Source organism: Dromiciops gliroides, chromosome 1 (genome assembly GCF_019393635.1).
Source record: "Dromiciops gliroides isolate mDroGli1 chromosome 1, mDroGli1.pri, whole genome shotgun sequence".
Classification (NCBI taxonomy): domain Eukaryota; kingdom Metazoa; phylum Chordata; class Mammalia; order Microbiotheria; family Microbiotheriidae; genus Dromiciops; species Dromiciops gliroides.
Window position 1 is genome coordinate 498,782,784 of NC_057861.1, and position 25,573 is coordinate 498,808,356.

The window sequence follows — 25,573 nt, forward strand, 5'->3', positions numbered from 1 at the left end:
AGCTCTTTCTGGTGCCAAGCCCAGCATTCTATCCAATAAGTCACCTAGCTGTGTGCTTCTCTGGTACCTACATCATAGTGAAAGATATAGAGTAAGGTCCTTAACACATAGAATGGTCCACCTATGGAAGATTTCTGGAAAACAAAAATTGCACAGAATAAAAAAATATGAATGATTTGCAATCTGACCATTGGTGAGAGTAACTATGAATGAAATCAAAGTTTCACTGAAGTATCTCAACCTGGAGAAAAGAGTCTTTGGGCCTTTGCTATTCAACATTTTTACCAGCTTCTTAGATGAGGACCAAGAAATTTGGGATATTTGATTTGAAAAAGAAGAGACCTAGGTGATACGTGAGAGTCACCTTCATGTATTTGAAGGCCTACCAGGTAGACAAGGACAAGAATTGTTCTACCCAGAATTATTACACTTAGAACTGACCAGAAAAAGAATGGCCTTGATCCATCACTATCATGAGTTCTATTTTAGACTTGTTGAGTTGAGAAGCCTACAGGACATTCAGTTGAAATATCTAGTAAACAGCTGGTGTTTGGGATTGGTGCTCAAGACAAAGATTGGTACTGTATATATTGCATGTGCATATGTTGTATGTGTATATAGGTGTGTGTGTGTCTGTGTGTGTCTTCATCACCAAAGTTATTTAAGCAGAAGCTCAATGACCATTTATTTTAGATGTTGTAGAAGGTATCCCCTAGGTTTAAGTTACTAAACAATGCATTCCCTTTAACCTAGCTATGCCACTGCTAGGCCCATGTTCAAGGCAAAACAGATTATTTCAAAGAGACTCAACAAGAATTTGCATCAAAAAGATACAAAGACCATCCTTGATTCCAAAGGATCAATGATGAAGCAAGCAACCACCTCCTGAAAGAGTAGTAATAGACTCAGGGTACAGAAACATACACACATATATGTATATGTGTGTATATACACATATACGTATACATACACACATATATACACATGTGTGGGGGGGGGGAGAGAGAGTGAGTGCAAGCGAGTGAGCATGGCCATTGAGGGAATTTGTTTTGCTTGACTATGCATATCTGTTACAAGGATTTTTTTTCTTTTTTTTTTCCCATTTCCCCAAAAGGTTGAGGGATGGAAAGGAGAAAAAAAATGGATTTCTATTAATTAAAAAATAAAACTTAAAAAAAGAAAAGGAATGTTTGTTAGCCCCCAAAGTGTGGTTAAAATCAGGTCAATCTAATGAATTATTTTAGTGCTTTATGTTTCTGTGTCTATTAATGGGTTCCTATAAACCTTTTGCACTGCAGTTTCTGTGGCATAAAATGCCACATATGGCTATTCCATACCAAGTTTACACACACACATACACACACACAAAGCTATCTCTACTCACTGCCTCTACTTCTGCTCTCATTTACTTCTTAATCCCATGAAATCTATTTTTTAATCTCATTACTCAACTAAATTGTTCCCGCAAAAGTTATCAATGATTTCTTTTTTTATTTCTTTTTTAATTTTTTTGGTGAAGCAATTGGGGTTAAGTGACTTGCCCAGGGTCACACAGCTAGTAAGTGTTAAGTGTCTGAGGCTGGATTTGAACTCAGGTCCTACTGACTCCAGGGCCGGTGCTCTATCTACTGCTCCACCTAGCTGCCCCGATTTCTTTTTTTAATAAACATTTTTAATTAAAGTTTTGAGTTACAAATTCCATCCCTCCCTCCCTCCCTCCCCCTTCCCTGAGGTGGTAAGCAATCAGATATAGGTTATACATGTGCAATTATATAAAACATTACCATATTAGTTATTTTTGTATAAGAAGACTCGAAAGAAAGTGAAAAATAGCATGCTTCAGTCTATGTTTAATCAGTATGAGTTCTTTCTTTGGAGGTGGATAGTATGCTTCATCATTAGTCCTTTGGGACTGTCTTGAATCACTGTATTGCTGAGAATAGTTAAGTTATTCACAGTTCTTCATCAAACAATATTGCTGTCACTGTGCACAAATCAGTGATTTCTTATTTGCCTTTTCAGACAGGCTTTCTGAATCCTCATCCTTCTAGAACTATCTGTAGCATCTGACATTGCTACCCATCCTCTCTTCCTGGATACTCTCTATTCTCTGAGTTTTCACATGATACATACACATATGTGTGTGTGTGTCTGTATATATGTGTGTGTGTGTGTATGTATGTGTATATATATATGCACCTATATACACATGCAACATATGCACATGCAATATATACAATACCAATCTTTGTCTTGAGCACCAGTCCCAAACAGCAACTGTTTACTAGACATTTCAAAGTGAATGTCCTGTAGGCTTCTCAATTCAACAGAACTCATTCTCTTTCTCCAGAAACCCACCCTTCTTCCTAACTTTCTGCTGAGAGCACCACCATTTATTCCAGACACCCGTGTTCACAACTTTAGAGTAACCCTTGATGCCTTACTCTTCCTCACCTCACACAACCAATTAGTAATCAAATCATCTTGTCAATTCTACCTTCATATCTCCTACTTTTATTCCCTTATCTTCATTCACAAAACTGCCACCCTCTTTCTGGTTCTCATAAACTCTCATCTGGACTACAATAACCTCTGAAATGGTCTCCCTGCCTTAAATGTCTCTTTTATCCAATCTATCCTTAGTTTATCCATAGCTACCAAAATAATAGTCCTAAAGCACAGATCTGACCATGTCACTACCTACTCAATAAACTCATGTTCCCATTTTACCAATAGGATCAAATAAATATACACTCTTCTATTCGGCATCTACCTTTCAAGGTTTTTAATACATACATGACTCAATTTTCACATAGGCTATAAACTAACCAAACTGTAGTTCTTGCTGTTCTCCATGTTCAGCATTCTATCTTCCATCTCTGTGCCTATTTCCCATGTTTAGATGGCACTTTCTCCTAATCTGTCCCTCAGAATCCCTAGTTTCTATTATGCAGTGGAATATCAAATGATAGTCCATTGGATTAAAAAAAAAATTGCCAAAACTCAATCAGAAGTTAACAGTATAGATTTTTAAAAAATATATTCCCAGATCTTTCTGTACTCACTGTAAGTGCTTTTATGTTGAAGTGTGCAGTTTCAGAAAGTAGGAGAAAAATAAGCAATGAGACATATTTAAACCACATTTGAGATCAAGTTTTTAAATACTGACGAAGGACAAACAAATCAATTCTGTAATCACCTATCTAATTGACACAATTTTCTTCTGTCCCCTATATAAGTTCCTGTGGCACAAATAATTTGCACTCATTTTATATATTTTATTTCAATAAAGCCACATAATGGCACAGAATTTTAATTCTGAATATGTTTATTTTTTTAAATACATAGATAAAATGGGAAAACTGTCTTAAAGTCAGGATGTACTATTTTGCTTCTTTTGACTTGATGTATTTCAGAAACTTAGGTCAAAAGTTATCTTTCAAATAGATATTTTATTTGATCAACTTAGTTCAATTTTAAAATGTATTTTTTAAAAGTTTCCAAATATCACATTTAAGAAATTGCTGTCACTTCCACCAAGGTAATTAACAATGAAAAAGATTTTTTTTAAATCTTTGGAGCTTTCTTCAACATATGGAGAACAGATAAGATTAATCTTTTGTGCAAAGATATCTCAAAATTACTTAGAGTTGAACTACAAAGACATCCCACGGCTTCAATTATTTATGGTTGGATAAGATCCTTACTATGAACAAATGTTAAATCATTTATCTTTATCCAAGACACTGCTAGGAGGGAGCTAAGTGGCTCAGGGGACAAAGCATTGGTCCTAGAGTTAGGAAAACCAGAGTTCAAGTGTGATCTTAGTCACTTACTAGCTGTGTGACCCTGGGCATAGTCACTTAGCCTCTGTTTGCCTTAATCCAATGGAGAAGGAAATGGTAAACTACTCCATTGTCTTTACCAAGAAAACTTCATGGAAAATATGGTCCATGGGATAACTTCCATATGTCATTATCTTTTTAAAATCATGAGAAATGTTTTGTCATGAGTGTGGTACCTTGTCCTACATCATCTTTCCCTCTTAGTCCTTCACATCCCAACTATCACCTATGTAACTCAGTAGTCTTCTTCTCCTAGGCACAATGAAGAACGATGTAATAAATTTGCCACAAAAATGGGATAGCATAGAATACATTTAAAAGGATAGAAAGGAATGGAAAGAGAAGAAATAAATACAAAGAGTGCATTAAGAAAAGAGGAAGAATAAGTATTTTAAGCTTTCATTCGTACTAAAGGGAAAAAATAAATAAAAAATATTAAAAACTAAGTATTCAACTACCTTAAGATTAAAGATATGACTCTTTTTTTCTTTTTTTTTTTTTTTGCAGGGCAATGAAGGTTAAGTGACTTGCCCAGTATCACACAGCTGGTGTCAAGTGTCTGAGGCCGAATTTGAACTCAGGTCCTCTTGAATCCAGGGCCAGTGCTTTATCCACTGTGCCATCTGGCTGCCCCGAAGATATGACTCTTTTAAAAATAATTTAAGAAATTTCTTTTTGTGTAACTTTATAATCTATATTTATCATTTTCATATATTTCCTAAGATTGAGGTACACACTGTCATAAATTTGGGTAGTAGCTAGGTGGTACAGTGGATAGAATATCAGGCCTGAAGTCAGGAACATGCATCTTCCTGAGTTCAAATACAGCCTCAGACACTTATTAGCTGTGTGACTCTGAGTAAGTCACTTAATCTTATTTGCCTCAGCTTCTTCACCTGTAAAATGAGCTGGAGAAGGAAATGGCAAACCACTCCAATATCTTTGCAAAGAAAACCCAAATGGGGTTACAAAGAGTAGGAGTACAAAGAGTTTGTACTGGAAAAAAAACCAACAACTACCATGCTATGAAAAATGTAGAAGGTAATTGAAAACATCTTATATGTAGTATTTATGCCACAGATTGCTTAAATGCTACAATGTATGGAGCAGCATCAAAATTAGGATGTTATTCTTAAAATCACTCATATTTTCCCTTGGTTTCTTAAAAAAAAAAACTACAAAAACACTAGCTATAAACATAGTACTTCCAGAGTCTGAAATACCTTGGAAAATACTTTCTACCAAGTTCTACATAAATTTATTTATTTACACAATAGTAACATTTCTTAAGCACTTATTTGCTCCAAAGTGAGCACTGTAGAATCTTTGGCTTGATTTCAGTAGTATACGTGCTTTCAGATAGTCATCCTGATTTTTCCATCTCATCAAAAACACTTCCATCTGTTACTCAAGAGCACCTGCTGGAAAATAATATTGCCAATTCTTTGAAGTACAACTACTTGGTAAAATTTATTTAGTAATGCTTTTTCATCTGCATTCTAGCTATAGAAATGGATGTCTGTCTATATGAGTTTGGAGAGCTGTAATCTGTTCCTTCCCTAAGCTGTTAGACACTAACATCAAAACAAGTCATTGCTTCTCAATTTGTTGTTGTTTTTTTAAAGACAGTTTTTTAAAATGTCATGATCAGGTTGAAACTCTGCAGGAATATTCAAAAGTGACATGAACAGTAAAGAACTGGGGGGAAAAAGATTAGGTCCAAGCAAAAGCATGTTTCAACCAAGTACTTGACAAACACCATAAAAAGACACAAATTTATAAATTTTTAAAAATATGTATAGTTATTTCTCAAATGATGAGAACCCGGTTTGTTTCCAGTTCCTCATGACGAGAAAAAGAGTTCACATAGTCTAGTGCATATGAACCCTTTTCTTCTCAGGTTAGTGATTTTTCAAGTTATAAAATTATTTTCCAGAATGCTCAGACCAATTCACAGTTCCACCAACAGTGAATCAGTATGTCAGTTTTCCCACAGTCACTGCAATAATTACTATTTTCCTTTTTTATCATCTTTTTCAAGCTTAAGAGTTGTTTTAGCTAGCATTTCTCTTAGTGACATAGAACCTTTTTTTAAAATATATGACTTGATAGTGTGCCTTTCTTTTTTGAAAACCACCCATTCACATCATTTAAAAATTTATCAACAGGTAAAGAATGCTGATTTATTTTATATACTTGTATCAATTCCCAACATATCTTCTTTTTTTTCTTTCAACAAACATTTATTTTATTTTCCATTTACATGTAAGGGTAGTTTTCAACATACATTTTCATAAGATTTAGAGTTCCAAATTTTTCTCCCTCCCTCCCTCTCTTTCCTCCCCCCTCCACAAGATCACAATCAGGTTATATATGTACAATCCACAAGGGTTCTTTTTATCAGTTCTTTCTATAGGGGTGCATAGTATGCTTCCTCAATAGTTCCTTGGGATTGTCTTGGATCATGGCACTGCTGAGAGTAGTTAAGTCATTCACAATTACTCATTGAACAATACTGCTATCACTACACACAATGTCCTCTCAGCTCTGCTCACTTCACTATACATCGATGTTCATTAGTCTTTCAAGGTTTTTCAGGGATCATCCGGTTTGTCATTTCCTGTAGCACAAGTCCATTCCACTACAATCATATAACACAGCTTTTTCCATCATTCCTCAATTGATGGGCATTCCCTTGATTCTCAATTCTTAGCCTCCACCAAGAGTTGCTATAAATATTTTTTGTACAATTTTCCCCCTTTTCTCTTTTTCATGATTACTATTGTTAACTGTTTCCCTTCCATCCTATTCCCTTCCCCTTAATATTTATTCTACTATCCATCTTCTTTCCTCCTATGCCTCTTGAAAAGGGATTTGCTTCTTCTGTCTGTCCCATTCCCCATTCTGCCCTTCCTTCTTTTGCCCCTCTCTCTTTATCCCCTTCCCCTCCTATTTTCCTGCAGGGTTATAGAGATTACTCCACCCAATTGAGTGTGTACATTATTCCTTCCTTGAGCCAATTCTAATGAGATTGAGGTCTTTGAGCCAATTTTGATGAGTGTTAGGCTCATTTACTGCCCAGATTAAATAGATTACTCCACCCAGTTGGGTGTGTCTATTAGTCCCTCCTTGAGACAGCTCTGATGAGTTTAAGATCTTTGAGCCTTTTCTGATGAGTGTAAAATTCATTTACTGCCCTGATCCTCTCCCATCTCTTCCCCCACTCCACAAGCCTTTTCCTGTTACTTTCATGTAGGATTCCCCTTCCCCCAATGAATTCCCTTCACCCCTCAATTTAACCCTAAAGATGTTATCATCTAGCTAAGTGACACAGTGGACAAATCATTACCCCTGGACCCAGGGGGATCCCAGCCAAAACCTGGCCTCAGACACAAGACAGTCACCCACTGTACAACCCCAGGTATGTCCCCCAGCTTCAATTATTTTTTTTATGGTTCTCTAGGGTCTTCTATTTGAAAGTCAAATTTGCCATTCATTTCAGGTCTTTTCAACACAAATATCTGAAAGTCTTCTTTTTCATTAAAGTCCCATTTTTTCTGCTGAAAGATTATGCTGAGTTTTGCTGGGTAGGTGATTCTTGGTTGTAATACCATTTCCTTTGCCCTTTGGAATATCATATTCCATGCCCTCCAGTCCTTTAATGTAGAAGCTGCTAGATCTTGTGCTATCCTGACTGAGGCTCCACAGTACTTGAATTCTTTCTTTTTGGCAGCTTGCAATATTTTCTCCTTGACCTGAGGGCTCTGGAATTTGGCTATTATATTCCTAGGAGTTTTCTTTTTGGGGATCTCTTTCTGGAGGTGATCAGTGGATTCTTTCAATTTCTATTTTAGCTTCTTCTTCTAGAATTTCAGGGCAATTTTCCCTAAGAATATCTTGGAAGATGGTGTCTAAGCTCTTTCCTTGATCATGGTATTCAGGTAGACCAATAATTTTCAAATTATCTCTCCTGGACCTATTTTCCAGGTTGGCAATTTTTCCCAGAAGATATTTCACATTGCCTTCTACTTTTTTTATTCATTTGGATTTGCTTTATTGTGTCTTGGTTTCTCATAAAGTCACTGGCTTCCATTTGTTCAATCCTCATTCTTAGGCAATTATTTTCATCAGAGAGCTTTTGTACCTCCTTTTCCATTTAACTTTTCAAGCTGTTGGCTTTTTTCTCATGTCTTTCCTGCATCACCTTCATTTCTCTTTCCATTTTTTCCTCTACCTCTCTAATTTTATCTTCAAAGTCCTTTTTGAGCACCTCTATGGCCTGAGACCAATTTGTATTTTTCTTGGAAGCTTTAGATATAGGGGCCCTGATGTTGACATCTTCCTCTGAGGGTGCCCCTTGGTTTTCCTTGTTACTGAAGAAACTTTCTATGGTCCTAACCTTTCTCTGTCTGCTCATCTTGCCTTTCTTTTACTTGACTTTTAGCTCCTTAAAGTGGGGCACTGTTTCCAGGCTGCAGTATCCCAAGCTTAAGAAGTCCCAGGTGGTATGATTTAAGGAGAATCAGGTTCTTCCCTCACCCGGCCTGTTTCCTGGTCCTAGATGACCCCAGACCAACTTGCCAATCAACCAGCTGTGTGTGCTGTGGTTGTTAGCTCCGACGAGCCTGTGCCCCTCCCCCACCTGGGCCACTTCTACTCAAGCCTACCACCTGGTTCTCAGTAGGGGTGTAAAATTCAAGTTCTGCCTATAGCACCAGCATAGACCCCTGTAGTCTCTCCCCTGCCCAGGGCTCAGCCTACTCACCACACTGTGAGCTTAGTTCCAGATGACACTGGTGCTTCAGCTGATTCAGAGGCTCTGGGGGTCTCCTTCTCTGGTGAGGACTTCCTGAGACTGGATCTGTGTCAGGGTGACTGTGGATTTGGGCGCAACTCCTGTATCAGCACAGCAGCTCCCTCCTTCTGACCTTCCAAGCCATTCTTGGTTAGAAGATGATTTCAGCACATTCTTCTGTGAGTTTTGCTGCTCTGGGCATTTTCCTATGACCTTATTTGGATGTTTTTTGGAGCAATAGTGTCATGAGTTCAGGAGCTCACTCCCCAACATATCTTGGATATCAAAGTCTTAACTGCTAAACCCAACTACATTGATTTTGATAGTGTGAAAACCTTTCAATTTTATGTTGCCAAAACTGTTCCTTTTATCTCCCCTGGTCTTTTCTACTTATTGCTTGATCTAGAATTCTACTCCTCTCTAACTGTAAAATATATCTTTTTTGAACTTCTAACTATGCTTTATGATATTTAACATCTAGATTATGTATCCATTTGGAACTGATGATGGCATGATGGTAAAATGTTGGCCTAAACTTATTTTCTGCCAGAATGGGCATCAGTTTTCACAGTGAGTTTTATGCAAGTAATTGGAATATTTAGGTTTTTTTAATACAATACTACTACATTTGGTTGCTTCTGGGTCTTAAGTACCTAATGCATTCCACTGATGATCGCTTATATTTTTAGCCAGTACCAAATAATTTTTTTTCTTTTCTTTTGCAGGGCAATGAGAGTTAAGTGACTTGCTCAGGGTCACACAGCTAGTAAGTGTTAAGTGTCTGAGGCTGGATTTGAACTCAGGTCCTTCTGAATCCAGGGCCAGTGTTTTATCCACTGTACCACCTAGTGCCACCCCCCCACCCCAAATAGTTTTAATGATTATTGCTTTGCAATATGGTGTGAGATCTGATCCTGTTAGGCCCCAATTCTTTGCAGTATTTTCCCATCGTTTGCCTTTTGAAATACTTGGCGTTTTGTTCCTCTTGGCAGATTTTAATATTAGTTTGTCTGGTTCAATAAAGTAACTCTTTGGTGATTTGAGTGGAATGACACTGAATGTCTAAATTAATTAAGGTAGTATTAATTAATGCATTTTATTGTGTTAGCAAAACCTAACCACGTAAAAGTAATTTCTCTCTAATTATTTGTCTTCCTTTATTCTACAGAGTGTTTTGTATTACTATTCATATATCAATTTGTTTGTGTGTGTGTGTGTGTGTGTGTGTGTGTCTTGGGAGGACTTCAATATTTTATACATTTAGTAGCTACTTTGAAGGGAATGGTTTTTCTCTTCCTCAGATTTATTAGGTTTTTGTTTGTTTGTTTGTTTTAGTGAGGCAATTGGGGTTAAGTGACTTGCCCAGGGTCACACAGCTAGTAAGTGTTAAGTGTCTGAGGCCGGATTTGAACTCAGGTACTCCTGACTCCAGGACTGGTGCTCTATCCACTGAGCCATCTAGCTGCCCCCAGATTTATTGTTACTTTACATGTAAAAGCTGATAAATGTTATGGTTTTCTATTCTGCCACTTCAATGAAGTGACAGTGTCAATTCTCTAGGTAAACTATCATTTCATTTATAAAAAGCAAAATAAAAAATAAAAAAATTTTCATCATTACCTGTACCTAGCCATCATTTTTAGAACTATATCAAATAATAATGGTTACAAGGAACATCCATATCTTACTCCTGACATTGCTGAAAAGGCCTCCAGCATTCTCCATTACAGAAAATGCAAATTCTTGTTTTGGATCAATACTATTTTTCATTTTGAGGAAGGGTCTATTTATTCCTATGCCTTTTTGTTTTAACATAACAGGTCATTGTATAGTGTCAAATGCCTCTTCTGTATCTATTGATATAATGGTGTGAATTTTGTTTTGAGTTATAATATGGTCTGTAAATTTCCTAATATTGAAATTACAATGTAATTCCTGGTATAAATCCAGCTGAGTCAAAATCTTTTTAGTGTGTTGCTAGAGATTCTTTGTTGATTTAATATTTTTGCAGGAATATGCTTTGGAGATAGTTATGTCTAATTTTCTTTCTCCAATTTATCTCTACCTGGTTAAATATCAGGATCATATCTGAATCATAGACGGAGTTTGGTAGAATTGTTTCTTTCCCTATTTTTAGAAACAATTTATATACTATTATATTTAATTGTTTTGGAGGGCTTGGGGGGGGTGTTTGTTTGGGGTTTTTTTGTGGAGCAATGAGGGTTAAGTGACTTGCCCAGGGTCCCACAGCTAGCAAGTATTAAGTGTCTGAGGCCAGATTTGAAAACTCAGGTCTTCCTGAATCCAGGGCTGGTGCTTTATCCACTGCGCCACCTAGCTGCCCCCTTAACTGTTCTTTGAATGTATGATACAATTTATTTGTAAATCCATTTCCTTTTCTGGGACTGGGTCATTTAAATTCTTTACTGATTATTCTGTTAGTTTGTTTTATATTTTTGTAACTATTTATCCACTTAACTAAATTGATGTATTGATACATATTTGGACAAAATAGTCTGTAATAATTTCCTTAATTGACTCTTCATTAGTTGTGTTTGCCTTTTTTCAATTTTGATATTGGCCATTTGATTTCTTTTTAGCAGATCATCTAACAGTTTAAATATCTTATTAGTTGTTGTTTTTTTATCCCAGCTCTAAATTTTATGGATCAGTTGAATCGTTTTTATTTCTTTTTTTAAAACTTTTGCTCAACTTTTTTATTTCTTTTATTCACTTTTCCAGGTTTTTTTTTTTAAGTTGTGTGCCCAATTTACCACTCCATTAATTTCTTTCTTATTGATGAAAATGCTTATAAATAGAATGGCCACACGGAAAAGTTTTAATAAAAATTTTTTTGCTTGTTTGTTTGTTTGTTTTGCAGGGCAACAGGGGTTAAGTGACTTGCCCAGGGTCACACAGCTAGTAAGTGTCAAGTGTCTGAGGCCAGATTTGAACTCAGGTACTCCTGAATCCAGGGCCGGTGCTTTATCCACTGCGCCACCTAGCTTCCCCTTAATAAAAGTTTTTAATCACTCATTAATTATTTTGATTAAATTATTACTTACATGATTTGTTCTTTGTGCCACATTTTTTGAGAATTAAATGATTATTTAAATGTCCTTCACTATCATTTTTTATTGTGTTGTGGTAAGTAGTTTAAAATATGCATTTTTTTAGTAATTGTTTATGTAGAAAACGTGAGCTCAAATCTGATCTCAAACAGCTACTAGCTGTGTGATTCTGCATAAGTGACTCAACTTTGTTTGCCTCAGTTTCCTCATCTGTAAAAATGAGTTGGAGAAGGAAATGGCAAAGTATTCCAGGATCTTTGCCAAGAAAATCACAAATAGGATCACAAAGAGTCAGGCACAACTGAAATGGGGAAAAAAATTATGCATTACTATATGGCTAAGTTTTGCAAAAGTGCCATGTAGGGTTGAAAGATATAAATACATACACACATTCATTTTTTTTCTCTCTCTCTGCCCCATTTCCATTCAGTAGTCACCAGAGATCTAGCACATCTATTATAATACTCTATTCATATTCTTAATTTCTTTTCTTTCCTCTTTCCTTCCTTGCTTCCTTTCTTTTTTAAATTAGAATTGACTAGCTCTGAAAAGGACACATTAGAGATTTTTTTTAATTATAGTTCTAATATCTATTTCTCCCTGTAATTCAATTAATTTTTTTCTTTTTAGTACTTAAGCAATATGCCTTTTAGGGCATGTATATTAATTATTGATTTCATTTTATTAGCTATAGTGGATTTAAGATTAACATATTTTCTCTGCTTATCTATTTTAACCATGCCTATTTTTGCTGTTGCATTGCTTGAAATAATATTACCCTTGATTTTTTAATATCTGAGGCATGAAAAATTCTGCTATAAAGTCTCCTTTTAACTTTGTGTTAATCTTTATGTTTCAGGAAAGTTTCCTATAAATAACATTGGGTAGGATTCTAATCCATTCTGCTACTTTCCTCATTCAAATTAGTTCATCCTATTCATGCTTATGCTTTTTAATTTTGTATTTCCTTCCATCACATCTTCTTTTACTTTTTGCTTTCTTTTCCCTGTACCCCTTTTAACAAGAAAGAAGCATAGAAAGAAGAAATTTTTGAATAATGCTATCAGTTCCTAACTGCCTACTTCTCTTCATTGAACCCAGACCCCGATCTCTGGTTCTTATTCTTTACTTCTCTTTAAGTTTGTTTTGCTTGTCACTATTCTCTCCCTGACTCTATCATCTTTAAGAACCCCTTTTCTTTTTATCCCTGTTGCTGCTAGTTTCCTTGTTTAGTTTAATGTATTTTTACCCTCAAAACTGTTTTGTGTTTTCAATCTTCCTTTGGTACAACTGAGACAATAGGCAGCTCCCCCAACTTTTCCTCAAATAAAGAGGAAATGTGGAACAAAATAGGAAAAATTAAAAAATAAAAGAAAAGAAAGAAAGAGAAGAAAATCCTTGCAAGTTAGTTTTAAGAGTACATTAGAGGGGCAGCTAGATGGCGCAGTGGATAGAGCACCGGCCCTGGAATCAGGAGTACCTGAGTTCAAATCTGGACTCAGACACTTAACACTTACTAGCTGTGCGACCCTGGGCAAGTCACTTAACCCCAACTGCCTCACTAAAAAAAAAAGAGTACATTAGAATCTTTCATACCAAAGTCAGTAGCCTATAAAATGTACTCGTATGAAAATGTAATTAAACTTTTTCACATGAAATAATTAATTATTGAAAGTCCCCATAAATGCAAAAGAAATGTACCAGCATTGGGTAGCATAGTTCATGGGTAAGATTCATTGCAGATTACTTAGTCCAAGCCCATTATTTTACTAATGAGGAAACTGAGGCACTGAATGGTAACAGTAACTAGCAACAACAGCAATAGCTGGCATTTATATAGTACTTTAAGGTTTACAAAGTGCTTTATAAATATTTCATTTTATTTCCACAAAAAACCCTGGGAAGTAGGTTCTATTAGTAATATCCCCCATTTAAGAGATGGGGAATCTTGAGGGAGACAGAGGTTAAATCTTGCCCAGAGTAACGAAGATCCTAAGTGTCTAAAGCCAGATTTGAACTCAAGTCTGCCTGACTCCAGGTCCATCAAACTATCCACTGCATCCACTAGACATGCCCAAGATCATACATGCACTAAGTAGCAGAAACAAGGTCAAACTCACAAATTCTTTGTAGCTTTTGACAATCTTGACTACATCCTCCTCTTAGATTATTATCTCCATTCCTTTAGGCTTTGGGGCTCTATTGTATATATATGTATATATATGTGTGTGTGTGTATATATATATATATATATATATATATATATATATATATATATATATAAAACCTTTCTTTTGATGCTCTCGAGAATTCCCATGGGTACAATCCTCATCTCTATGAAGGTGATTCTTTAGTAAGATCTAAGAGTTTTATTGTACTGCAAACTTAACATGAGACACCAGTGTGATGTGGCAGCCAAAAGCTAGTGCCACTGTGCAGCATTAAGAGAAGCATAGCTTTCAGGAATAAGGAAGTGATAGTCCCACATTATCTGACATCATCTGGAGTACTGCGTTTTCCTTTGTTCTCAATTTAGGGGGGACTTTGATAAGTAGAAGAGTTATCAAAGGAGGGCAATCTGTATGGTAAAGGGCTTTGAGTCCAAGTCATATGAAGATCAGTTAAAGGACTGGGCATGTTATCCTGGAGAAGAGGAGGCTCAAAGGAGATATGCTAACTGTCTTCAAGTATTTGAAGTTTGTCATGTGGAGGGATTAGAATTGCTCTGTTTGTCCTTAGAGGGCAGAACCAGGTGCAATATGTGGAAGTTACAAAAGGGAAAACCTAGGCTTGATGTCAGGAAAAACTTCCTAAGTATCAAAAAATAGAATGGGATGCCTTAAGGGATAGTAGGTTTATCCTCTTTGGAGGGTTTCAAGGAGAGAATGGACCACCTGGCAGGAAGAGAATCCACGAGGAGAGGTCGCACAACACTGTCAAAAGTTACAGGGGAAATCTGGGTTTGTTACAGTGGGGATTTCTGTTGTGTAAGGATGGGACTAGATGGCTACTGAGGTCCCTTCCAACCCTCAAATTCTGGTATTTGAGGTTCAGGTCAAGTTCTACTTTCTATCTGAAGCCTTTCCCAATCCACTAATTCTTAGTGCTCCCCCCCTCCCCCACCCCCTTGAAATTACTTTATCTCTACTAATTTGTAGCCAGAATGATGTTTGGTTTACCGTTTTATTTTCAATACCTATCACAATACCTTGCATACAGTAAGTGCCTAATAAATTTTGTTTAACTATATCAAGTTAATAAGCATAAAAAAATCTAAAGCTTCTTTTGTTTTTGTTTTTGGGAAAAACCTAAAGCTTCTTTTAATGAAATGCTTCGTAAATATAATGTTAAATAGTTTCTGCCTCCAGATATATCTAGTACTTTATGTAAATGAAAATATTGATGCTACCAAATTGGACAAAATGGTAAGATTCTACTTCTGCAAAATTGTACCAATTTCAATATTAAATCAATTTTACTACCTAAGCCTTCACTACTATGTATCAGAAAAAAATTTTAAATTAACAAAAGTTGAATTACATTAAAGAAGTTAATTACTGAATAAGAAAATGAGTTAAGAACAAAATCACAATCAATGAAAATTGTGAAAATATCTGCTAAAAAGTAGAATGATTTAGTTTTGTTATTTCATTGGAGTATAAAATTCAAGTGAGGAATTTCCCTCTGCTAATTAAGAATGACCAATGTTCGACAACTAAGTCTTAGAGTTAACTGGTGTCATAGGAAGAAAATCAACCAGACTCCTCTTCTACTCAGACTGTACTAGTTCTCTTCCTTGAAAGGTACTGATGCTGTCCTTAATACATAATTGGCTCAGGCTCGAGCCATTGAGTTATTTCCTAGTTCCCTAATTACAAAGAGTCACAGGGAACAGTAGCTCCTCCCCATTCTTGACCCAAGGACCACCCTGGAGGACCACCAAGTAGGCCACACAAAGACAGTTATTAGCATGCGTCCTCCATGAATGTCCTTCCTCTCTGCTATAGCTAATCAAGCCTCTTTGAAGGTAGAGACTGTCTTACTTGCATTTGTATACTCAGAAATTAGCACACTGTCTGGCAGATACTTAATAAAAGGTAGTGTAAATAGCCTCAAAATCCTAAAAAGTAAATTTATATTATTACATCCCTTGCATCTAAAAATAGGTTAGATGTTTTATGTTGTGGCCAAAGTTGGAGTAAGTAAATTTAAATGATATAAATACAGTGGGAAGAAGGATATACTGGATGCAAATATACTGGAAGGAAAAAATATGAAACTGCAATACCATTTACATTCTTGTCTACTAATCGGTTTGCCAATGGATACACACAAAAACACATATGAAACACTACAAGTAAATTATTTCAGGCTTTTAGATCCTGTCCTTTAGAATTTCATGAGCAAGGTAGCTAGGTGGCACAGTGGATAAAGCACAGGCCCTGGATTCAGAAAGACCTGAGTTCAAATCCGGCCTCAGACACTTGACACTTGCTAGCTGTGTGACCCTGGGCAAGTCACTTCACCCTCAGTGCCCGGCAAAAAACCAAAACAAACAACCAAAAAAATCCCAAAAACAAAACAGAATTTCATGAGCAAATCAAATCAATAAGTACTGATTAAATACTTTATTATAAAGCAAGGCACTATGTTAGTACCTTGCTAATATGCAGAGAATTAAAGATGCAGACAAGTAAGGCAGGGGCCTTCAAAGGAGTTATGCAAATTATTAATTTAAAGACAACTTTCATATCAAATTAGATATCAAATTAATTTAAAGACAAGCTGCCTAACATGCATTTAGGAAGTAGGCAGGATATATATATATATATATACCAAATAATTTTTTAACAAATACCTTAATACTATTAGATTCAAATGCCAGGGAAATATATATTTCATTTTACATCTTCAGACAATGAAATCTCCAGTTATGAAGGTAAAGGAAGAAATCAGTAACAGTGAAATCATTTTAGGAAACAATCTGGTGTCACATAAAACATTCAACTGTGAATAGGGATACCTGGGTTCAAGCACCAGTTTGCTACCTACTTGCAATGTGAACTTAGGCCTTAATTTCCCCATCTTTTAAATGAGGGGTTTGGACTAGATGATCACTAAGGTCCTTTCTAGCTTTCATTTTCTGGGATTCCATAATTATAATACAACTTTGCCTTATAAAAAGACAGAAATAAAACTTAAAATATGCATAAGCCTTTAAATTTGACAGGAAAGGCAATTTCAACTTGTTGATACATACAATTTTTTGTAGGCTCCTAGAGTGCAATAACTATGTATGTTGATATCTGATTCACTGGTCCTTAACTATGTATGGCCATGGTCACGCTATGTGTGATGATGCATAGTTGCTTTTTTTTTGGGGGGGGGGGGGCGGGGTGAATCAATTGGGGTTAAGTGACTTGCCCAGGGTCACACAGCTAGTAAGTGTTAAGTGTCTGAGGCCGGATTTGAACTCAGGTCCTCCTGACACCAGGGCCGGTGCTCTATCCACTGCACCACCTAGCTGCCCCACACAGTTGCTTTTTAAAAATGATACTAGTACATATAAAAGGTTTCCTTACCAACTATAGTTGATAAAAAGATAGTTAAAGATGATACTACATGTTATGTACTATACATAAATATGTACAATCATATAATTATATATTTATAGACCATTAGTTACTCTCTAGACCTTACTTAGATTTATTTCAATAAAATACCCAAGTGCCCACAAAAATAATTATTTTTGTATATACTAATGTATATTTTTGAAGTTTGTTCCACATACCTCCCACAGTAAAATTTATTTCAGTAGTTTCTTTTTTTTTTTTTGGTGAGGCAATTGGGGTTAAGTGACTTGCCCAGGGTCACACAGCTAGTAAGTGTCAAGTGTCTGAGGCCGGATTTGAACTCAGGTACTCCTGAATCCAGGGCCGGTGCTCTATCCACTGTGCCACCTAGCTGCCCCTATTTCAGTAGTTTCTAATCATTGACTTCTGAAAGGCCAGTACTTCAAAGTGTCTTGCAGTCCTATAGATTAATATATCTCACAAAAACTTTAAATTATACAGCCACGATATTAATAACAAATTCAAAGTTGTTACTGAAATTATAACACTTTTTTGGTTATTTTCTCAATTAACAGATACTAATAAAACTGCTATTCTATGGGAATTTGCCAACATTTTTGACATTAATTAAAAAGGGTTTCTTATTTGAAAGTAAGAAACATACAAACAATGAAAATGGAATCCCTTAAAGTGAGTTTTGCTATAATAAAATATTTTATCCAAAATGGCTAAGGAATAAGATGGTCTATCAAATTAAATATACTAGCAAACTAAAGATTAGCATATCTGATATATACTACCATAAACAAATTGGAAATTCTTCAAAAAGTGAGAATACGGTGAAACATTTAACGCCAAAATTCCAATGAACATACTTTAATCTTTGATGATTCAGAAAACACTTCAAATAACCTTGAGCTGCTTCAGATGACATCATTGCATAGTACTGTTGGTAAAGAAGCTATAAGAGATAGAACCGAATCTATGCAGAATCTGTGAAATACATACCAGATCGGTCCTAACTTGTTTCCAAACAAAGAGAAAAGAAATAATGCCTCTGAGCAATCAAAACACTTCACAAAGTCTACAAACTAAATCTCATATACTTTATAGAGCCTACAACTATAGAAGGAAATTTGGACTAATCCAAATCCCTCACTTTGCAAATGAAAATGGGCTCAAAGAGAAATAAAAGGCCCCTAAATTACACAGTTAGCGAGTAACAAATCTAGGAATCAAACTCTAATTCTCCGACTTCAATTCTGGTGGTGATTCTAATATACCACATGGCCTCCAATCATTTCTCCCGCATTTACGTAGTTCTACCTATTCTACACTTAGATACAATTTTATAACTTTAACCATGATACTCGGTTTCCACAATCCTAACAGATTAAGAGTAATAACTAGGAAAGCTGGAGAGCAGTTGCTAGAGGTAGAGATACAGAAAAAGTACAACAATCTAAGCACTAAGGTTATTTGGTATAAGGCAAGAATCCTTCATGTAAGTAAATAGGCAGGGTAGACAGTATAAAAACTGATGGTCATAATAATGACTCCTAGTCATCAAGAAATGATCAAATTAGGTCAGTGTACTGAAGAAACACAAAAGTATATAATCCATTTTTGAAAACTTTCTCTCCAAAATGGTTTTTAAAATATTTTTTAAGAGTTTTCATATCTAAAAGCCAAATGCCAAGCTATGAAAAATATTCAGTTAACCAGTGACTGATTCTCAAAAGGTTAAAGATAGCTGAAATGCAAATATACTTGTTAGGTCTGTTCCTCTCATAAAAATCTAGGAGAAAAAAAACTTAATTTTTTGAGCTTTCCAATTGTTTGTTATCAATGTAAACAAGTAATAATCATTAGCTGGCAAATCATGGTAAGCAAAAATTAAGTTATATAAGATGTATTAATAATTAAAATAAAAATTCCTTTTAAAATACCATTTCAGTTTTTGATGTGTGATTAAGTGGTAATTATAACAAAAATATTGGGTCTTTTTTTCTATTTTTATTCTATCTTTTCCCTGAACTATTGGCAGAACTAAATATTAATAATGTATAAATCCTCCCCTTGTGTTTTTAAAGATTTCCTAAAATTATACTAAGTTCAATATTAATATTAGATATAAATGTCCAGTACTCTAAGAACTATGAGAGATACTCATCTTTTGATGGATCATAGATCTTATGTGGGTGCCATTCTCCCCTAAAACCTCCGAATGGAATCCACTTAATGTATGGGGGCTTTCCTCTAGATTTCCTGACATTAGATGAACACAGGTAGAATATGCAGGATATACACCAATTATCCCTTTTCACTACATGATCAGCCCACCTCTTTTTCCAGTAATATATCATGCTGATATATCCTTTCCAAAATCCTACCTAAATATTGTTTCCAGATTATTTATTAATTTCTTATGGACCCCATGTCAACGACCTGTAATTTCATCAACATAAGTATTCCTTCCACCTATGGCAGAACTCAACCCTTCTATGAAAACAGTAGTCTCAGAGTTGATATGGAATAAATATTCATCCCCTTATGACTACAGTGGAGATAAGCCCTTATCAACTTAGCTAGACTAGTCTTTAGATAAGTGTCTAATATTCACCACATTGTAAGCCTTTCCTGTGTGGTAGAACCTGCCAGAGGTTGTGCTCCACTGACATGGTTTAAAAGAACTCAGTTACTAGCATGTGAGGTATCCAATCAGAACTTTAGTGGAGGCCATTTGGTCCATGTTATCATAAAATTATAGTTTTAGAGCTGGAAAGGACTTCAGAGGTCATCTAGCCCAAATACCCAATTTTATGGATGAATAAACTGAAACCCAGAGAGGCTGACTTGCCCAAGGTATCAGAGGCAGCAACTGAACCCAAGTCCTCAGTCTCCAGAACCAAAGCTTTTCCCACTCTAACACTAGAACATAATTTATATTTATGAATATACTTATAAACATATTTATAAATTTATATCAAGAGAAATGTCTCCTCTTAAGAAGCAGTTAGGTGGCACAGTGGATTAAATGAAGGACCTGAGTGAGAGTACCTTGGTTCAAATCCTGCCTCTTGACACTTGTTATCTTCCTGGATGAGTCATTTAACCACTCTGAGTCTCAGTCTCTTCATCTGTTAAATGAGGATGTTGGTCTCCATGGCCTCTAAGGTATCTTCTATCTCTAAATCTATGAATCTACTTTGTCTGGGTTGGGTTTTACTATGTCTGGGGGAATGGGGGTGGGGTGGGGTGGGGAGAAGAGGCAGGGACCACTGACAGGAAGGATAAAGCCAGAGAAGAGAATTAATTGCTACACCTGCCACAGACACAAAAATCCAATAAAGGGGGCATTTTAATTAAAAATTACAATTGCTGCTTGAAGCACCTGTGCATTTGATCTTGGTTCCAAGTGTCCCATGTACTCACACAACAGAAACTGGTATTTTTCAACCATAACATTATGCTACTAAGAATTAAAGCTGAGATTTCCAAAGTATAGAAACCAGCAGAAGAAGCCTGCCAGACTGAAATCCTTCCAGGAACACCACCAAACCCAGGGTCTTCAATAAGGCACATCCAGAGACAACGTACATGCCCAGAGACAGTAGCAAAAAAGGCACCAAATTGTTAAAGGCATTGATATCTCAGGTGTAGGCGGGAGGCTTGGAAAGCTAGCTGGATGGGCTGATGTTGGGAGAAGGGAATGTGTGGACGTGGGGCAAACGAAAAGGGGAGTGAGGGGATGTCAGGAAGGAAAGACGAACGGATGGAGGTGGGAGAAAGGATGTAGGGCAGGAAGGCAGGATGTAAGCTGTGTGGTTGTAGGGGAGGTAAAGTGAGGTGGTTGCAAGCGAGAAGAGGGGAGCAGACGGGAGGGGAGCAGACGGGAGGGGAGCAAACGGGTGGGAAGTGGTTGCTGCTACCGGAGTGCTTAATCATTGAGCATGTCCACATTTAACTTGATATAAAAGCAGGATTTAACCGAAGAGGTCATGGGACAATGAATCTAGAAATGGAATGGATCTAATCTAGTAGGAGTCTATCTAGTCCATCCCCCTTATTTTAGAGAGGAAGAAACAGGCCCAGGAAGGCCATGCAACTTGCTTCCAAGATGCCAAGGCACGAAAGGCAGCATTTAAACTCCCGCCTGCGGAAGCCTGAGAGGGTGCTTTCCGAAGTACCACCCCCTCCACTGCCTTTCTTCCGGTCATTTATCCTAACAGATGACCGTAATCCTTTCAAATCACGTTACGAAATCCTGCCTAGGCAAGGGCACCTGCGCCTCTTGGGGCAGAGGAAGCCCGGAGAGACGGCCCCGACACCCCAAGGAGGAAAAGGCTGGGGGAGGATCCGCATCCAGCCTCGGGAGAAGGGGGCTGCTGTGTTTCCTTCCACACATCTCCAGTCCCGCCCCGGGCGCGGAGAGGGGCACAGCAGAGGCCGGAGACGGCTAGGGTTCAACAGCGAGGAGACGGCGGCTGTTTACCTGCGCCCTGGACGGGGCCGGGGGCCGCAGTCTCCTCACGCGGTTCCCACGGGCTCCGTCGCTCTGACGTCATCCGAGCGCGCGCCCAGCCTCGTGTTGAGGCCACGCCCACTGCTCCAGACGTTTCTCTTTTCCCCCCGCCCCCTGGTTCATTCATTTAGAGTTGATGCCTCATTCTCCTTCCAGTTCTTATTCCTGGGCTTACTTAGGGGATTTCATTCAAATCCTTGTCAATGGGGTTTTCAAGTGGGCAAAAGACCAAGAAGAGAAATAACAAAGATAAATAAATAACATTTAAGATTCGTAAAGTGCTTTACAGATTTTGTCTTATTTGGTCCTTACAACAACTCAGGGAGACACCCTGGAACATCTCAAGAAGAATGGGTGTTGCTCCGTCCCTGGGCGCGGAGGGGGACACGGTATATTATCTCCATTTTACAGATGGGGAAACTGAGTCTGTCTGAGGTTAAGTGGTTTGACCAAGAAGTCTGATAAGTGCCTAGGGCAGGATTTGAACTTGTTCTTTCCTACCTCATAGCCCTGTGCTCCCTGTGCAGCCACCACCTTGTCTCTTTATTCCCCTGCTCAAAAATCTTAGGGGACTTCTTACTGCCTTTTCGACATTCTGATACCACCTCATATTTTTGAATTTATTTCATTACATTAACGTTTCTTTCCTTCTCTCTCTCTCTTTTTCTATTTATTTATTTCATTTGCTTCCCTTCACGCTGCGTTTTGGTCAAAGCGGCTTACTAGCTGTTCGCCAAAATAAAGATTCCATCCCCCATTTCAGCATAGGCTGCCCCCAATGTGTGGGATGATCTCCCTCCCCTCACTCTTTAAAATTGCTAATTTCCTTCAGATGCCACCTCTTAATTGAAGCCTGTCTGGATTCCTTAATTGTTACTGTTTTTTCTCTTTTCCTGAGATTAATTTGTATTTAGTTAGCTTTGTAAATATCCCCCCCTCCCCCCAGCAGAACGTGAGCTCCTTGAAGGCAGATAGCTATCTCCAGGCCTTGGCACAGTGATTTGCAATACTTTTTTTTTTTTTTTAAACCAGATCTGTGATGTCGTTTGTGTGGGAAACCACAAGTTAAGAAATTGTCTTAAGCAATGGAGATCCCACCAGTTCCACAATTTAAAGAATTGCCTTGGGGTATTGAGTTGTGCTTTGCCTACAGCACATAACCATTATGTGTTATATTCCGGGCCTATATCCAGTTCTTTTGAACCCGGTGTCATGGGGTGCAGAGCACCCCAGAATTTCTCTGGGGCACACCGAGGAATCTTCTCCTTGAGAAACTAAACCAGAGGACAGATAATGCCTAGAGAGATAAGCTGAACCAAACCGGACTGAGCTAGCTTCGGATTCCTACCCTTCATTCTGGTCTCCCTTACTCTGGAGAGATAAGTTTGGGTGTGGCTTCGGCCTTTGTGTTCTGAAGAGGGATCCGTAGCCACCCCTCACCCAATTCCTTTAGTCACTACCAGTGGGGGATGGTCCTCCACTGCTCACCCAATTCCCCCAGCTACCACCAGTGGGGGATGGTCCTCTCTCACTAAAGGAACTTTTCACGGGCAGATGGTCCACCCCCATCAGTCCTCTATAAAAGTACCTTCCAGTCTCCTGTTCGAGGAGATTTGGTACCTCTGAGCCATGTGCTTTATGCCAAATCTCCCCATGAAAAGTCTAAGGATTTCTTTCATGGTTTCCCTCCCCCCACCCTTCCCTTCCCTTGGCCCTAAATAAACTATCACCTTGTTCTAACTAAGTTTTGTGTGCAAGAGGGTGTAATTCTTTAAAGAGGAATTCCCAAGAACCCCAACCCCAACCCGTACCCCATTTTCCCACTATAACACCGGGGTTACCATCTACCCGCCTTATCATGCAATAAAATGCAAACGTTGATGAAACAAAGCAATTGAAACAGAATGCTGCAAAATTATAATGGCCAAACCGCCCCAAAGAAGAGATATGAGAAGTCACCTTTCGGACTTGTTGGCAGGGGTAGGATACTTGTGTATTAGAAGTTTTTAATGTATTGGTCAGTTTTCAGTTTTTTCCCCTTCATTTTTTATTCTTTAACATAAGAAATTGACTCCTGAAAAGAGAGAGGAAAGAGAAACATTGGAAAAGGTAGGTGATATAAAAACAACAAAAAATAAAATTTTATTTTAAATTTGTTTAATTGAATAAAAGAGTTCTCTACCTTTAAGGATATTATACCATAGGTTACATTTCTCCTGACTCCTCCCTCTACCATGCTCTAGAAACCTAGTATGCTTCGATCTGCATTCAGACCCCATAGTTCTTTTTCTAGATGTGGATAGCATTTTCTATCATGAGTCTTTTGGAATTGTCTTGGATCGTTGTATTGCTGAGAAGAGCTAAATCTTTACAGCTGATCATCACACAGTGTTGCTGTTATTGTGTACCGTATTCCCCTGGTTCTGCTGACTTCACTCAGCATCAGTTCATGAGTCCTCTGGAAGATCATTTGAGCCTTGGAATTCATACCACTGAAGTAATTTCAGCCCCTGGGAGCTGATTGGATGGTTCATTCAGAAACTACATTTAAGGAAGGTGCCGGGGCCAGTCATTTCTTCATTATTTACCAGCTGCGTGTCTTCCGCCCAACTCCACCCCCTGTTCAGCTTCCTTTTATCTGTTGTCTTATTTATTAAAAATACAAGCTCTTTGAGAGCAGGGAAGGTCTTTCTTTTTGCTTGTATCTGTATTCCTTGTTTTTAGCACAGTGCCTGACACATAGTAAGTACATAATCAATGCTTGTTGACTAACCCAGTGATCTCCCATTCTCTTCATGTCAAAACATCATCCCTTGACGTTCTCTCTCTCTCTCTCTCTCTCTCTCTCTCTCTCTCTCTCTCTCTCTCTCTCTCTCTCTCTCTCTCTCTGTCTCTCTCTCTCTGTCTCTCTGTCTCTCTCTCTCTGTAGCTCTCTGTGTCTCTCTCTGTATTTGTGTGTCTCTCTGTCTCTGTCTCTCCTTTTCTGTGTGTCTGTCTCTGCTTGTCTGTTTCTGTAGCTCTGTCTCTCTGTCTCCCTTTTTTTGTGTGCGTCTCTCTGTCTCTGTCTCTGACTCTCTTTCCCTCTCTCTCTGTCTCTCTCTGAAATGAAGGACAGAAGTCATGACTGACACGTATGCATCAGAAATTGTGGAGTTCAGTAATTGCTGACATGTCAAATGGGCACAATCATATTGGATATCCAATTGGAACCATTGTGAGTGAAAGCAGGATAACAAAGCAGTTGTTGCAATCAAGGTTCCACCACCGTAAATAATAAATAGGACGACTTGAGCTGTTCCTGCTGCTCCAGAGAGGGTAACATTTTTCAGTTTTCCTCCTTTTGCTTCACTGTCAACTTCTCATCCTATTACTCTCTCACAAGAGAGAAGAGCTGCATTTCCAGTCCTTCCTTCCTTCCTTCCTTCCTTCCTTCCTTCCTTCCTTCCTTCCTTCCTACCTACCTACCTACCTACCTACCTACCTATTGGGGTTAAGTCACTTGCCCAAGGTTACACAGCTAGTAAATGTCAAGTGTCTGAGGCCAAATTTGAACTCAGGTACTCCTGACTCCAGGGCCGGTGCTCTATCCACTGCGCCACCTAGCTGCTCCCAGTCTTTATTTCTTAAGAGTTTGTTTTGCTTTTTTTTTTTTTTTTAGTTTTTGTGTTTAAAAGAAACTAAACTGGTCTCAAGATAAAATGGTTAAACATTGTATTGTTTAGAGAGTGTGTGTGTGTGAGTGAGAGAGAGAGAGAGAGAGAGAG

At 37.7% G+C, this 25,573-nt stretch overlaps 1 protein-coding gene across 3 annotated transcripts in view; it reads right to left on the reverse strand.

Moving 5' to 3' along the window:
• Positions 1-21,855, reverse strand: part of LOC122736585 (aminopeptidase O (putative)) — a 495,791-nt gene extending 473,936 nt beyond the window's left edge. For 2 of the 3 annotated variants that reach the window (XM_043978914.1, XM_043978915.1), the window contains exon 1: positions 21,780-21,855. The gene's annotated coding sequence lies outside the window, so the exon portion shown is untranslated. The remainder of the gene's footprint in view (positions 1-21,779) is intronic. The other variant, XM_043978916.1, reaches the window with a different exon arrangement.
• Between the last annotated feature and the right edge of the window lie 3,718 nt (positions 21,856-25,573).